The sequence below is a fragment of the Embiotoca jacksoni genome, unplaced genomic scaffold (assembly GCF_022577435.1).
Source record: "Embiotoca jacksoni isolate LCO1_2020_lvr unplaced genomic scaffold, fEmbJac1.0.p SCAF_19, whole genome shotgun sequence".
Lineage (NCBI taxonomy): Eukaryota > Metazoa > Chordata > Actinopteri > Embiotocidae > Embiotoca > Embiotoca jacksoni.
The window spans coordinates 9,337,563-9,355,270 of record NW_027185329.1 but is presented as its reverse complement, the minus strand read 5'-3'; the positions used below and the strand labels follow the sequence as shown (position 1 = coordinate 9,355,270).

General features: G+C 39.6%; 1 protein-coding gene across 1 annotated transcript in view; it reads right to left on the bottom strand.

The window, feature by feature from the left end:
- The window catches only part of LOC138200594 (adhesion G protein-coupled receptor D2), a 91,455-nt gene that overhangs the window by 19,746 nt on the left and 54,001 nt on the right, over positions 1-17,708 (bottom strand). The gene's annotated exons all lie outside the window — the stretch shown is intronic.

The following is a 17,708-nucleotide window of genomic DNA, read 5'->3' as shown; positions in this document are numbered from 1 at the left end:
AACCCATATCTTGTTACAGAAAAATCACAACACTGAGGGTCTGACTTATCTATTTCATATTTGTATTTAATATAAAAAGAAAGATCATGTTCCAGGGAAGGAGTAGTTTTAGGAATTTAACTACTTAGTGTCATTATATCACGAGTTACTTCAGAATTAAGTTAAAAAAAAAAAACACCTTGAAAACATTATATTCAAGGTCCGGTATGTTTTTACACTTTTCAGGTGTTTTGTTTGCATCTGTAATATCCTTAGAATATATTTTTGTGGTTTTAAGTACCAAAAACCAAAGGACCAAGCAGGATGTTTTGTGTCTGTCTTCAGGGTGCATTAATATCAATATCTTTTCTGATTGGCTGGTTCTTTTCTGAGTGACGCACACCCAGCCCAACCACAGGTTTTGGTCTCAGTCTTGCATAGCTTGGTGACCGCTCTGTGTTTTCTTCAGCATACAAGTATGGATAGTGGGCTGTGCTGAGTGCGGACATAATGTATGATGTGAGTTTGAGTTTCTGGCATCACAAACTCACAGAAGTCCAAACGGCACAGTTTGTGAATACAGGTTGTGCATTTCTCTGCGTTTTGACACTTTCACAGTACTTACAGTGCACATAGACCTGATGTATATTCAATGTATACAATTAAACATTAATTCATACAAAATGTGACCTTTAAGCTATTTAACACTTCAAAATGTGAATAGAGAAAAGAAAATACTAATTATGTGTGCAGGCACTGGTTACACCAAATGGTGAAAACTGAGCGAAACTATATAAATAACTAACAAAACAAAATTATTTTAGAGTCCATGTGAACCTTGAGTCAAATAGTTAAATAGAATGAAAATGATCCAAGGATTTCTTCCCTGTATGTGACCTGTAAGATGCACTGATCTCAACCAATTATAGAAGGAAACAAGACAGAATTACAAAGGATGGCCCAAAGGTGGAGGATTATAAATTGGAGCCAATTAGAGCAGAAAACAAAAAAAGCAAGACAAGCATGGCTAATGATACCATATTCATCAACTTCTGACATTCATCATACATTTCAGGCACTTAGCTGATGCTCTCATTTGGACTGCCTTACAAAGACAAGAATGATGACAAGATACTGTCAGTATTGTTCAAGGACACTTCAAAAGGCCAGATGACTGCTAATGGATACTGACATTACTGCCTGAATGGCACCAATAATTACAATGATACCGTGATTGATCACGTGGTGAATAAAACACGTGTGGGAAATACTTGCATTTGCAAAATTCAGCTCCAGTGGATCCTCTCTCATTTCTGCTCAGCCAATGTACAGACTATTAACATGAAAACAATCATGACATTTTTTTAAAATTATTTTAACAATGTAACAGCTGGCCTTAAACAGATTACTATTAATTAAAACTAAACCAAAGTTATAGATTTAGGGACATTTTTTGACTGTGGACACAGATGTACCACTGATTGCTGGTTTAATCTGTTTGTATATGATACTTGAGAATATTTGGTCCAACGATTGAGACCAAACCATTCCTGATTGACGAGTTGACGTCAGTCAGGAGTGGTTTAACAAAGTATAAAACACTTGTACTTAAAAAAAAGAAAAAAAGAAGCATAACTAAGTATAAAATAAAGACGATATGGTTAAGTGACATTAGAAAACTAGGTAACAGATTAAACACAATGTATTATCGGCTAATTTATCATGCACCTCAATTTTTTTTTTTTCACAAGAAGCATGTATGAAATGTATTCAACAATGCAGTCCTCGTGTAATGAGAGGAAAAATAGGTGGCTTAAAACAGATGCAGGATTGTAAAGGAGATTACCATGGTAGCCTTATAATAGTCTACTGTTGTTGTTAGCCTGTGGCGGCTGACTTCTTTGTATTCATTGTATGGTTACATGCAGTTTAACAGTAACCAATGACTTTGTAGTGATTAAACTGTTAATTGTAGGATGACATGATCCTTCTGTCACAGCTTTGTAATGTCAAAAATATTTGTTCCATTTGCGGATTGGGTTGATTGGGTTTCCAACTGGGGTGTCCATCCACTACAGCAATACCAGAATGATGTATATTGGTTAATGACTGCGAGTTTAGAAACTAATAAATATGTTTTTCTTTTTTTACAGGTAATGGTAAATGGTGAAGAAACTCGGCCTTTACATTATTCATGTCCAATGCAATCCAACAATCTGTATGTTAAACACATAGATATGTGGACACAATCGGGACACAATCTTGGCGGGTTTATCATTGTCATGATCCCATCCGCCCCATCTGTCTGTCTACCTGTCTGTCTCTCTCTTCTCGTTCAGAGCCTGTCATGACGGCTCTCCCACATGCCCCCCGTCTCTGGATTAATCTCCCTGCTTGACTGCTGATCTGAAGGTGGGACGGCCACCATCCACCAACAGCAAAACTAATTTCACTGTGTCACTGCATGACACTCCCGCCCACCATCCCCACTAAGCACCCACGCATGCACACACATTACAAAATATCTTCATCTGTCTCTGTCTCATCTACATGGAAGAGGGCAGGAGGGCGGGTGGCTAGTCCGAAGGAGAAAGGTCAGTGCACTGAAGGAGTTCATCATTCTGAGATGTCAGAGCTGCTCTTTAGGAGAGCAGAGAAAGGAGGAGAGGATGGAAGGCACGGAGTAACACACAGAGAAGGGAGGGGGTCTATTTTATGTTTATCTAGTTATTGGTCATCAGCCAAAGATTCGTCATGGCCTACAAAGTTGGCTGGCATCCTCTGACTAAAAATCAGTCATCATACTGTTTATGTTTTATAACCATGTGTTGTCTTTGATTGTATCCTAATTATAAGAAAACTACACACACACACACACACACTTCCTACTCAAGCTACGGATGGTCATTTGGTGTCTAAAACCACACCAGAGGGTTTATTGAAACACCAGAAGCTGCTAGTCAAACACACATAAACACACATTCAGTCATTCAGAAATGATCACACAATGCCTCCACAACACTTGGCTGGCGTCTGGCATGAGGTAAACAGCTTTTAATAGCATCAAACCCACTTCAGTTTGTTTGGGACCATCTGTCCAGTCTATTGTGTTTCTCTGTTACGGCTCTTTGGAAGCCCATCGGGGGACAGCTGATGTAAGGAGTCTTACAAAGGTCTCAGCCAGGCCCTCGGGATCCTGCCACACGGTGTACTATCTATTCCTTTTCTGTCTGTTTCTTCTCTCTTTTGTTGCGACATAAAGTATTTTTTTGATCTTGGTGGAGCAATCTGCATCTTCCAATGGAGCTATGTCAGTTTACTGCAAGTAGAAGAATCAGAACAGAAATTTATGTGCAAATGTGTCTGTGATGGAGGGGCAGGCTAAAATGCAATATTTTACAGACATTAGAAGATACAGTGAAAAGTCTAAACTATTAGTTAATCGCATTAACTTTGTGGGGAAACATTCTGCACTACAAAGGATAGTTATGAGCCTGTAGTTTACAAGTGTTGACCATTAATTGAAGGATTAATACAGGACAGACACCTGACACAGTGAACGCAACTGTTAAAACAGGTAGAACCAAGCGACAACCAAATTGCCATCACCCATTGGTTTGTGAACATCCATTATGAAACCTCAAGTTTGGATTTTGGCCGTAGCCATATTGCTAGTTCAGAGTGGTTTTGGGCCAGAAGTGACCATATTTGAACGAGCTGGCGGGACGGAGCGGTGGATCTGACTCGATCTGATTGTACACCCGACGATACTACATCCCGCCCACCAATAGTGGAAAGCTGGCTGTCCAGCAAACAGACACGCCCCCAAAAACACAACCTTTTGAGGCGTATTTTCTAATGAATGATGGTATTATTTTCAGATGGACCACCAGAAAACTACTAAGAAGGAGTGACTATAACTTGTAGAAAAACATTTATTGACGTATTGACAAGTTGAATGGGAGTCTATGGAGCCAGAGGCTTTTTGGAGCGAACCTCTGGTGGCCCTTGCTGGTATTGCAGTTTAAGGCACTTAAGGCCTCATTTTTCAGACCCGGAAGCTACGACCACATTTATATACAGTCTATGGGTAGAATTCAATTGAAAGGGAACTTTAGTACCTTGGTGACATACATAATACACCCTTTAATGCTAATATAGTCTGAGCACCACCTATAGATTACTCCACCCACTTCAGAATTTGTTAGTGTTTATAGATAAATACCAGTGTGAATACAAGGTGCTTTCCTAAAAGGTTGAGGGGTACATTGGAGGTGAAGGGGTGGGGGTTTGGGGGGGTTGAAAGCCAGGTTCAGGAAGTTTTCACTCCTTTTTTCCCAGTGTGCCCCTGGCCTCTCCAACTTCTAGTCAGACGTTGAAAAAAGCCAGATGCAGGGAGGATAATCACCACCTAATAAGAGGCTATATTGAAAGCAGGCTGGCGGTCATAGACTACAAGCTTAAAAGGCCTGTGCGCACACGTACACACTAACAGATACATGGACATACACATGGTCAGCTGAATGTATATGAATGCATATAGTTAGGGCAGGTGTAATTATGGTGCACGATGACAAACTTCAGAAAGGAGCAATCAATCTGTACACATGTGGACATGGATGTGTACAAAAACCAACACACCCACATACAAACACACACACGTCCACACTAGACCTGGATCCTTTTTCCTTCTTCTGACTTTAGTCCTCTACCACCATCCCAGAAAAATGTTAGCATATGGCAAAAATACAAATAATTTCATGATAATATTTCAATTATCAATTTAGAAACAGAGAACCGGATACCACAGGCCTTTGTGCATATAAGTGTCTGTTTTTATGTGACTATATGAAAGAATATGAGGCCAAGTGCAGAAATGTCAACTCTGAAAAGTATAAGAATTCCACTGAACCTTAGGGACCCGAAGCTATATTTTTCACTTAACAGTTATTTCTGGTTCGGATATAGTTTTGAAGTGAAAAGTGAAACAATATATATTTTATAACAATTTCCAATAAAGACTAGAGGAATACGATCTTAAAAAGAAAATACAACAAAAAAAGAAAGAGAAAAAGAAAGTACAATGGTATCAGCAGACCAAATGTCTTTCAAGCTAACAGCCAAGAAAAGCATGTAGATATTGTATGAACTAAGATTGTCTGTGAATGAGGAGCATGTGAGTCAGGGGATCTTTAGAAGAGGGGAAACTTAGTGGGTAGGAGAAGAAGGTCAGGGAAGCTGCCTTAGAGTGGACACGACTCTGAGTTTGAGGCTGACAGCGGGAAAGAGTGAGGTGTTCGAGGCATGATTATGATAAATGCTTTTCTTTCACAAACATGTGAAAAGCAACGACAACAAGTGTTGACTCTGCATAATCAGCTTACTAACCTTCTCTTGTAACATTTGTATGCCCGTGTGATGATTTTGCATGATTCAGTGTTTTTAAAATTAAACTCTAAGGCCATCTGAAAAAAATCATAAACACACTGCCTTGAATTTAAACTGCAAAAAAAACCAACCTCTTTTAAACATACAAACAGTGTGTGACTTGAATGCACACATGCAAGCTCCTATTGTAACACTCAAACAATATCTCTCCCCCTAAATATATATTCATACTGATAATCCATCCATCCCTTCACACATACACATAACACAACCATTCGTCCAAATGCACACATCTCCGCTGAGTAACAGCACACCCAGTGTCCTGCTCTTACACCATCAGCAGCATCAAAAAGGAGAATCTATATTCTCCCCTCTGTCTTTTTTTCATTTGAGTGACTATGAGCAGCGGCAGCAGCTGCAGCCTCTCTCCCTGCTCGTGCTCACTCAGGGTAAGGCAATAGGTTTAGCGGGTGAGGAGGCGAGGCAGATTTATGGTGGTGGATGTGACCTCTGGGGCCGTAACACGGTGATGGGTGAGTGGCTCTCAACGGTAAGCTACTGGCACTTGACAAAGTGCCCGAAGCAGAATGAATTTACTTCTCTTTTCCTCAATCATCAAGCAGCCACTGCCCTGACCCCCATCCTGACTGCTATAACAAGATCTCCCATCTCACAAGGGCCTGAAAAATTTACTGTCACATCTACTTTTCAATGAGCTCAAGTGAGCACTTCTTTCACCTTCAGCGGAGCAGGTGCTGGTGTAGAGGAGGGCTAACCTGCCCCGGCGTGGGTTTGCTTGTGTGTTTTATGTGTGGTATATGTTTGTGTGTGTGTGTGTGTGTGTGTGTGAGTGAGAGAGAGAAAGAGAGAGAGAGAGAGGGGGATACACATGTACACTGGTCCACTCACTTGCTCCCGCAGTCACTGACTAATGTACTCAGACCCTCACAGATAGACACACTAACAAGCTTTAATACGGTATTTGCAAAATACAAGATGACAGAAAAAAAAGAAAGACAAAGATTCTCTCACACACACACACACACACACACACACAGAATAAGGTTGCCAGACAGGGACACAAAGGGCACAGCTATACGGATGTCAGTAGACACCTCTACCGTTTATATTAGAAGTCAATCTACCTTATCACATCTCTTATACACACACAAGCACACACACAGGGCATTATGAAGTCTGTGTGTTTGCCAGCTTTCATCAGCTTGATGGCAGTAGAGTAGGACTTAATGATCCTGATATTTTTTTTTTATATGCAGTCGATAAATCTCAGTGCACACACATTTAAATTTCACCTTTCTTGCACTCCAGTCGCTGAGGTGAAATCACAGTGAATGTGACAGAGAATAAAGTAGATCAAACTAAAGATCACATTAAAGTTCAGACACTCCTACTTTATAGAAATGACAAATATTCTTTCATTGAAATTTTATTTTGTTTGGTAATTTTTTTTATATATATTGGTCAGCAGTTAAATTATGTATTATTTTTATTTTATATTTAGAAAGCAAAAATGTGAAGACAACCCGGTCTTAGTCAAGTTCTGCCTCGTCCAGATGCGAGAAAAAAAAAAGGCCTGGTTAGGGTTTTGGCACCAAAACTACTTGGTCGGGACAAAAACAAGATTTTGTTATAGAAATGATTTGCCTTATCCCAGACTCAAATCTCTGTCATGGGTGAAGTCCTGAGTTTGATCCATCCAACCACCTTCAACCTAACGCCACACTCTTTAGCTTTAGTCCTTTTGTCACATGACCTCGTTCTTCGACCCACGTCATACACACCTGTACCTTTCATACTAACATGAAGGAGAACGTGACAATGACATGATATCCTCTAGTGGCCTTATGGGTGTATTACATGCTTTAGCGGAATACCATGGTGTGCCGAAAGTGACTTTAGCTTAAACTGACTTAACAGCATTAACAGCTTAAAATTGACTCAAAAGAGAAGAGCTATCACAAAAAAAATGTTACATCTGGCATTGAATGGGCTTTCCTCTTGATATCTCTATCTAAACATACCTGACACAGCTGACATTTAATCTGGTCTCCACAAACAGACGTACTGATTTACTGGCAAAAGGAAGAGAAAAGTATCTGGTGATCGTTCCACTTTACAACACTACAAGGTTTAAGTGGTTACTGCATTACATTGTCCGTGGATATAACTGTTACAGTGCCAATCAATAAACTGTATATTAGACAGGGAAAGTTGGTTATACCAACAATTCATTTTGTCAAGTTTAGTCTTTAAAATGTCATAAGTAATTCAGCCGCTTTTCTTTTATGAGCCGACTCTCACCCACTGGGGTAATGTTATCATGATGAGCCAATAAAAATCAATGATTAAACATGTGTAATTTTCCAGAGACAATGTATTAAAATTTATCGTCGCTCTCTCTCTGGTGAGCCATCACATCAGCCCTGCAGCGGCAGACACTCTGCGGGTTACTACTGAAAATAAAGAAGGGCATTAAAAGCTATTCAATAAGCCACTGTAAAATTGATCAGGCTATAAAAGCTGCTACGCATCTGCTTCCCCCATCAACCCACCCACCCACTCCACATAGGGTTATTACTGTGGCGGAGAGAAGGAAAGAGAAGGAGTGACGAAGAATCACAGAAGACAAAGACTGGAGCTGAGGCAGGAGGGAATTTTAAGGAGGAAGAAAGAGAGAAATGAGAGAAGTGAGATAGAGTTTGAAACAAACAAGATATAAAGCCGAGGGAGAGGGTTATCATTGTATTGCTCCTACAGCAATCACTGTGTAATCACACAGCAGTTAAACAGTGTAATTTGCCAGTCACTATGTGAATTATTTTAAACACTTTAACATTACATTACACACAGTACTCAATTTTCCCTGTTTATTTCTTTCACTAGTTTTTTTTTTTTTTATCATTTATTGTTATAAGTTCAATTACACAGGGAAAACTGTGTAAATACCTGGGTAATAGCTGGCTTGGTGCAAACACGACCCAATATCATTGCGTGAATATGGGTCTTGACATCCTCCACAGCGGATCCTTTGCATTCATTCCATCCTACTTGGCATAGACCTCAGGTTCATTTTCACCAATCAGCATGCACCGAAATCGTCCGACACCTCCCCCCCCCAATGTTGCAACCACCTACAACCCCGTTGTTTTAATGAATGGCAACAGCATGACAAGGTGCTTACTGAGTGTTTATGCTGCACTCAGCGCTGAATGTTTGGCGATTTTTTTTTTTTTTTCCGATCAGCAAGAGTTAGAAAATAAATGCTGCGCTCGTCACTCACACCAGCCGTCCAATCACAGCAAATGAGAGGCTGGACAAACGCGGTTAACCACCGACACTGGTCACTGGTCCGCCCTTCAGAGTGGCTGTGCAAATACTAATGCGAGCCAAGTTGCCAGACTGTATTCACAGTGAAGAAAAAATAATTAAATTACTGTGATAGCATTAGTTTTAGCTCATAAAAAAAAAGCTGTAAATTATGTTGTAGTCTGTGATTCCGTGTCTTTTTTGATCCCTCTACTGGAAGAAGTGTCGTGATCGGACCAAAGGTTGTCTCTGACTTAATGTAACTTGATTTCTTTGCATGTTAATGTTAACGATGTTAATGCACAGGTAAAATCTGTGGAGTATTAACACTCTGCTTCAAGAAACCCAACAGGACACTAATGTCTGGCACCAGAAGGGATTCCGTTACGGCCTCTGTGAAAACACTGACAGACTGGTTTTGGCCAAGTCCACCAGATCATTGCAAAACTAGGGCAAATGAAGTCAAAAGAGAAAGTACATCTCTATGGAGGGACTTTTTCATCGACCTTTCATACCAAAAAACAATGTTGGCCAATTGAACACAACATTTGGGATCACTGAAAAAGAAAGATGTCCTCATTCTCCCACTGCCTTCAGTAAGTCCAGACAACTCTCCAAAACAGGCAAACTACTCGACAATAATCCCTGAAGATTTACTGTTTGATAATCCATATGGACAAGATGCCACTTGGGCCTTTCTATTGCTGTCCTAAAATTACAAGAAATGAGAAAAATTCCACTGGCTATACGAGTGGTGCTCTTGGCTCAATCAGTGGCTCGGCAAGCTGCGTTTTTCTTTTAACTTTCAATTCTCCTAAGCATCCGTGCTTCACAGCCCCTAGGGCTATTGCCTTTCTCAATCTGTCCCTGGAGAGGCAGGAGTTATGGTCCCTGTCGATTGAGGAGAAAGGGATGTTATTCCCCTGTCACCTCCTGGTCGCACCACCATCCTCCCTGCCCTGATCTACGGCCTAGCCGCCCCCCACCCCCACCACCTTACTGCCTTCCTCTCTCCCTTTTTCCCACTTTGCTTTGTCGTAAGCTGCTGGCTATGTCGTTGCCATGGGCTGTTGAGATGAGGATGATGGAAAAATGCTCTGGGGGGGGTGGGAGGGTGGACAAGCTGATATTGGTTTAGAGGTGCTGTTGGCAGCTGCACGATGGTAGTAGTGGTGAATGCTTCAGTACTATGTTAAGACACTTGCAGAAAAATTGGTGCGTTTATGAAAATGCACTTGTACAAACACAGTGAATACATACAGGACAAGAAGAAAGGAGGGTTTGGGATTTAGGCCGATGCATTTTTACATAAAAATATTGTATACTGCAACGATAAATAAAATGCATATTTACTGAGAACGAGCAGGGTGTCCCCTCTTTGCTGGAAAAGGGGGCGGTGGCGTGAGATGGGGGGGAGCAATAAACTGTGAGACTGCCTGACCCATGGGAGGTGACCTACCCCAGGGCACATGTAGGTCCTTGAATGACACCCTTGATAGCGGAGCAGTGACAGGGTTAAACATAAAAGGCAGTTAGCTGACAATTACATGTGGTGGCTGCTAACTCCATGTCACATGAGTCCCTGTAGGTTTGATTTCACACTGGGTGTCTGACTGCTACTGAATTGTAACAATCCAATAACCTTCAAATATATAATATAAACTTTAAAGTTCTATTTAAGCTTGTTTGGCTTTAATTGAATGGCTACGCTCATTTTAATTTCACATAAAGGTAACACCACATGGGAATGTTTTAATTTTCCAAAGCGTTAGGAGAAAACATAGTTTATTTAGACATTAGGATGGCTCAGTAGAGGAAAGTAACCAGTAGACCCAATAAAATATATTTTTTAACTGGATTCAGATGTAAACAAGCAGGAGAACATGTGGCTGGATACATAGAAACAATCTCTTAAGAGACAAAACCTGGCTGCAACGTGTTGAACTTTGATTGGACATGTTTCCAAACGCGTTTGTTCCAATATATTTCATTTCATTTGTGGTTTTAAAAAAAAGTTCCCAGAGAGAAAATATCTCATGGTTTTGTTCTCTAGTTGGTATAGGAACTATTGAGATTCAACAAACTGCAGACAGGCTCCCTTTAGATCCCCAACACCACCAATGAAAATCAGCACAGACATTAGTACACCTGACACATGCTCAACAGAGGACTTCGAGACCTCAGAGTGCTCAGCCTCATTTCCATACTGGTCAATGCTCAGCTTTTTTTTTTTTTTACTATTATGCACCTTAGGCAAATCTTGAGTTTGTGAGGGTCTCTCTGGGTGAAGGAATAAATAAATAAGCAGGTAAATAGATGAATAACCCAGAGGAATGGGAGCCCATGCGGTTTGGCCATCCATCATATATCCTATTACCCCACACTCAGCGGCTCCTGCAGTATGTATAATGTAGTCAACCTCCGTAAGCAGATACAAATTCAATTCTTTTCTTCTGCAATTTGTTATATCTGACAACGCCACAGCTTGTGCCTTGTTGTTTCTTTGAATTATGAATAGATTCCCTTCACCACACTTTTGCCTGTGCGTGATGGCGTGGTGCTGTTATGCAGAACAGCTGTGGAAAACAAATTCGCAAAGCCTGGTACGCTTCGTAGCGGTTGGGCGAATATGCATAAACAGTTGCGCTTAGAGCCACTTAAGAACAGCCAAACGGGCTCAATATTTCTTCTTTGGATTTGTTTCATTGGGTGTGATAAATACAGAATGCCAGACTGTAATACAAGTTCAGGAAATGCAGTTGTTTGAGTGTTTCAAATGATGCAAGAATGTTTTTGAGATTTTTCACAGCGAACAATGACACGGTAGACGATTGATTTTACTGACAATTGAAATCTTAATTCCTGTCACAGGTCCTCTTCCTCGTTTAACCATGGAACCACAAATATTACAAATACCATTGACGTACTATAAGAAAAAAAGCAATGGAAAGAAAGTGAGTCACATGATGAGAGGGAGCAGAATAATAAATAAAGAATAGAGCGCATATAGAAGTGAACAAATCAGATGTAAGAGTAAGAGTGAGAGAAACCAAGTTTGAGAGAGGAAGAGGAATGTAAATACATGGCAAACCGATAGCACATTTTGACCACTGCCTGTTTGTTTGGGTATTTACACTGTGAGGCTACAATCAAGTCCTCAAAGCTTGAACCCTCATGACAAGAGCCCATTTCAGGGCCACACAAACCCCGAAAGTCATATCCAGTTATTTGTTCATCACTTCAAAATGCTAAAAGGATGCAGGGAAAACAAAATTAAATTCATGCACGCAGAGAAGTTAGGGTAAGATAAGTCGTGAGGAAGTGATATTTTTTTGGGACTTGGCTGAACTTTCGAGCCATGTTTGGTTAGAGCAGATGTAGAATTAGTACACATCACTTTGCATCAGCGAGACGTTGAACACAAGCTGCCGCTCAGAGGCCAAATACCGCTGTCACACAGACACACACATGCACACATCACCTCTACTGTCCATGAATCAACTGTGGTAATTATCAGTGTGATGTCAGTTCCCACAGGAACAGATTTCTCTTTTTATTCTTCCTAAAGCATGATAGGTGTCCCCAAATACCTGTGGCCTGTTAAAAAAGTTTGTACTAATAGAAAATTGTATTTGTACTAGGCACTACATGTGTAAGGTGCAAAACAGACACACACATGCACATTTGATTAGTGTTTATAATCCAGTACTGTTAAATTCTGCTCCACTAAATTACAGATATTTGTTTTACATTTGAAAAATACTATAATTATAAATCATCACTTAATACTCTGGGAGAGCCACACACATTCATGCATTGTATACACTTGAGTCACAATCAAGGACATTTGGAATAATAATATACTCTGTCACAATAATAGACTTATGCATGCATATTCAATTGTGCAAAAAGCATCCAGAAAAAACACAAACATAGAATAATCAAGCAGCAGTCAAAACAGCTGGTTTGATTTAGTTTAACTGCAATATGTCCCATTTCCCAGTATTTGTAAATGACTATTCAACTTTTAAAAAAAAAAACAACAGTCTTTATATATTTTGGACGTCATGGCGGTGCATATGTTGATGATGACAATGGTATTTGATACAAATCATAATATACAGTTTTACTTATCATAGTATGTAATACATATGACTTGTACTGCCCTGCTGGTGAAGGTGGCAGTGAGCTCAGAGACAAAGTGTTTGATCTGATCATACTTTTCCAGCTTAACATTTTATGCCTCAACCGATTTGTTCTCTGAAAACACAGACGTTTTCTTGAGCATAAATCTCTTCTGACAGCACTGATTTTGTGGCATTTGACTTTGTTAGTATTGTATCATAGGCCTATAGCCCACATAGCCCATTGCCCACAGAAGTAGAAATTAACTCAAAAGCAAGCACACAGATGAACATGCTGCAAACATGCTGTCATTCCACCAGAGAATATTTCATTTTTGTGTGTTTTTGGGGAAGGGGATCCTGTTGCATGTCAACGATCTGGGCTAAACGTGCATGACAAGTGATGGTGTGTGGGTGGAGGGAAGTAAGAGGGAGTCAACCCCATGATGGTGTCAGCGAAGATCTGTGTGTAATTTGCCGAAGACGCATGCAATAGACCGCCACACTACCTTCTATCTACAAAGCCCCTAATTGCAAGGGATGCAGAGGAACACATGCTAGGAGATGAGGAAGGGGAAGGGTGTCAGATGTCAGCAATGTGGAGGCATATGGTTCCTACAAGCTGAGTTACTTAAACTGGAAATGACACCAGAAATCAGGTTTGCTTCAAGGAACTCAAGAAGACTGCATGATACTGCACACTACCTTGTCTTCATTACAGTCACCTGGTAAACGGGTGACAAAAAGGGGGAACAGATGAAGAAAACCAACTGCCTATCACTGAATCTGTAAGTGCTTAAAACTTCAATTCAAACCACATAAAACCTTTAGTAAAATATATAAAATGATTGTGACCTTCACAGTTAGAAACAGCATCATATTAAAAAGACATTAGGGAAAAGTAATTAGGACACAATTTGTACATGAAACAGCCTGACAAGAGCTACATTTCATAGAAAAAACATCCCTGCAGTCCAAAAGAGAAAGAAGCAAAAGAGACCCCAAATTAAACTCAGAGACCTTTGGGATTGAAAGCATGAACCATAAAATGAAGATAACTGCTTGGCCGTCTTTGCTTGTCGAGTAAGACGCATTAACAAAGCAAGAAGATGACGTGAGGTAACACTGGTGACCTAGCACATTATTACTGTTTAAAAGGGCTCGCAACCTTCAACTCAGCCATTGTGTGTGGCCTTCTCATCAGAGATGCAACACTCATGCACATACACAAACACCCACACAACCTTTTCAATTCAAATCCCCCCCACACTTCACCCCATATTATTCTTTTATACCTTCATTATGCACTTGTCCTTCTCTTGTGCTCACAGCAAATATGTGCTTCACTTTGTTCAAGTTTCTCACTGTGTACCCTGAATATAACCCCCTGTCTGCTGTGGACATTTGTGCCAGGCAACTTGAGTAAACAGAAAGATGGAAAGTGAATAAAGGTATCAAAAGCAGAATCTAAAAGGAGCGGCCTGGGAGTGGCCTTGGAAGGCAACGAGGCCAGTGCATTCTGGTTGTTGTAGGTTTTCTACCTTTCGATTGAAAAGGAAAGCTGCGGACATATAGCACCAATAATAATTTTTAAAAAAGTGGTGCCTTTCCACTGCACAGACAGCCCAGTTTTACAAAAACAGACATATTTTCAGTGGTGAAGTAACCCTTTACTCATTCGAAGATGATTACATTTGCATGTCGTAGAATTGAGTAAGAGGGGACAGAAAATGGTTTAAATAATATTACATGACAAATATTTCTGTGGATATCCTGCTGTCTTCATGTAGACATTATTTTCCCTGCTCAGTTTGATTTGTCTGGTTGCACTGGAGGTTCAGTCAGCGTACGGATTGATTTAACAACTGTGCACTGAGTGAATGAAAGAGACTGTAATAATGTCCAGGATCATGCAAATCGCTTGCAAAGGAAATGCTGTAAATCACAGTCTGAGCGGTGCACAGAGCAGCAAGGAGGAGCGATAACACACATCATATGTACTTTTCAAATGTGAATATCATTATGGCACACAAGTCATAAACCATTACCCACAGAGTATTTACCAATTGAAGACCCAGTGCATAATGTGATATTCAACTGTTCATTGTCAAGAAATAAAACAATTGTAAAACAGAGGAGATTTTCTAGTCGAGTAAAATTTTCCTTCAAATTCATCACTGTAACTCATCTCATCATGGGAGGCTGTTAAATGAAGAAGAAATCGAATAACTGGCCCTGACCATGTTAACTCCTTTGTACAATACGTACGATTTCCTCCAATTGTATCTTTTCCATTCAGATGGCACTAGATTTCATCAACTCATCAGTGTAATGATGGCTAGACTGAAGGTTTTAAGAGGGCAGAGCACCCTACAAGTCTAGTCAGGAGACTAGATCAGTTGTATTCAAACCATGATCAGTCAGACCAACAGTGACCACATGATCAGAAAGATAGATAGAAAAACAACTTCATCGCAGATTGAGAAGTTGTTAAATAAAGAACAGATGACTCCAAAAGTGCAGTCAAAAGCAATAACAAAAACAATCTGACTACGGCAGGAGTAGCAACTGAAGTCGAGTGGGATGACCTCTTGTGCAAATAAGCTCCAGGCTTTTATAGCGTTTCACCGTGTGAGAGGAGGAGCCATGCAGAAGGTTTTATAAACCGTCTGAGCTAGCTAGTTAGCCCCGCCTGAAAAAACCTGAGCTGAAGACGGGTGAGAAACTGTTCAGCGGTCTAACTCCACATTTCAGTGCGACAACGTTTTCTAGCTTTGCACATGCTTTCAGCAACTCATTTCACACGTATATAATGTACTGAGAAGCAAATCTTGGAATTTGCTTTACAGCATCTTTAATAGGCTTTGCACAAACTTGTTGGTACCGTGACAACTTCAGCACATGCTGTTATTGAAGCAAAATGGGGGCAAACAATTACTAAGATCTTCTGACATTCATGTACATTTCTTGGGGAACACATTTTTTTTTTTTTTTTGCTTTTATTTTGTAAATAAAAACTTTGTGTTGAATTCAACGCAAATGCAAAATGGAAGTATCCTCAATCGTGGTCTCAGACTTTTGGAATCCATGATAAAATGTACTTTATAGTAAAGTAACCCCTCCTTTAATATGATGTAAAAAAAAAAAAAAAAAAAGATAAGGGCTGTACTGTGTTTACAAGATCATTTTATGTACAAAATATGTTTAAGCAATAATAAGCAAAGTGACACTAAGACTAGCTTTAAATGATAGAATGAAACCAGAGATCGACCTCTCCCTTTTTCTTAGCCCTCTTTGAAACGGGTATCTCCAATCTTTTCCACAACGAAATGAGTCTCAACTCTGCAGAGTGCAGCGTGGGTCAGGCAGCTAGACTGAAGTCAGGGTGTCTGGTTAGTGTTAAAGTTTAACAGGAGATTTCTGATGTCTGAGTTTACTCAACAGGCCAGCCGCTAGTCCGTTTCAGCAATGTCTTGCAGATATGCCAGCGGGGGAACAGTAGGGAAACAAATGTATACACTGCAATCAAAATGGCTCAACCCTCTGAACCTGCACATCATTCTAGTGTTACGAATACAATGAAATTAAACATCTATACAAAACTTTTGGTAAACGGTTAAGTAATATTTAATCATGCATATTTGAATGAGTGAATGATGTAGAGCTAATTATACTTAAGATGAATAAAAACTTGTCCTTCCCTGGCTAGATTAATCGATGATCCATTGGCCCAGATAGTTACAATTTAGAATCATTGTTACATAAATCAGAATCTCAAAACTAGACGTTGGTTTTGAAATCTTTGGAAATATTAATTGTGATTTTTTTTTTTTTTTTTACTATTATCTTGTAATGACAAAATTTAACTGTTGAAGGGGTTTCTATGTGAATCTCAGCTGAGCAGAATCCAGTGTCATTAATAAGTTCCCAAAAACGTAACTGCGTTTGGTACCTGATTTGGACAAAAATGTTTATGACAAATTACCACAAAAAAAATATAAGAGGAAGGTGTCATTATTCAAGTGATCAAAAGGGCAACCATAAAGCAGAATTTTGGATATAATAGGTGCAGCCTACCTTTTACCTATTGAGTGCTCAATACTTTCATTAAAAAAAAAAACAGTGAAAAGGTTTAGCTGCATTTGTGGTACCAAACATTTGAATGAAAAATAAAATGCTGCACAAAAACAAGGCTACGGGTGTTGCCCTCTTCAAAAGATAAGCAACATTAAGAAAAAAAATTATACTGCACACCAAATATTACACTTGTTTATATTAAATCTCCTCTTTCATTCAGACAAAGAAAATTAATCACAAAATAGGTGGCCTTCCCTGTTAATTTTAACTGATGGTGGATTGGTTGTCCTTTTTGAGAGCAAGGTCAGAAGAGTAATCCAATTAGCAAGCCTTATTGAGATCTGCTATTATGTTCACTTTCAAAGACAACGGACTGAAATCTTTTGATCAACTAGAAAAAACTGAGGAAAAGTTGCCCTTCTCATCCTCAACAGTTAGCCTTAATCAAAGTGACAACTGTAACTGTAAAGTCTACCAGAAGTTTAGAAGTAGTCTAAATTCTATTGGTAACCATTAAAATGGTGTTTTTCACAGTTAAGGTTAAAGCATGGATTCATTATTTTTTCATACATAATAATTTAAAAGGAGAAATCATGGTCACACATATATGATAATGACATTGGTCAGAGACGAGTGCCTGAAATTTACAATCTTAAAATCATCCCTTTACAATTTCTGAATACCAACGTATACCTTGACGTTTTTTTAAAAATTTCAGTTGAATGCAGGATCCCACTCTTTTCAGAAATCATTTTCATTGTTTTCAATGACACAAGGCTGGAATGTTAGAAATTCCACTGTGTGGAAGTCCCC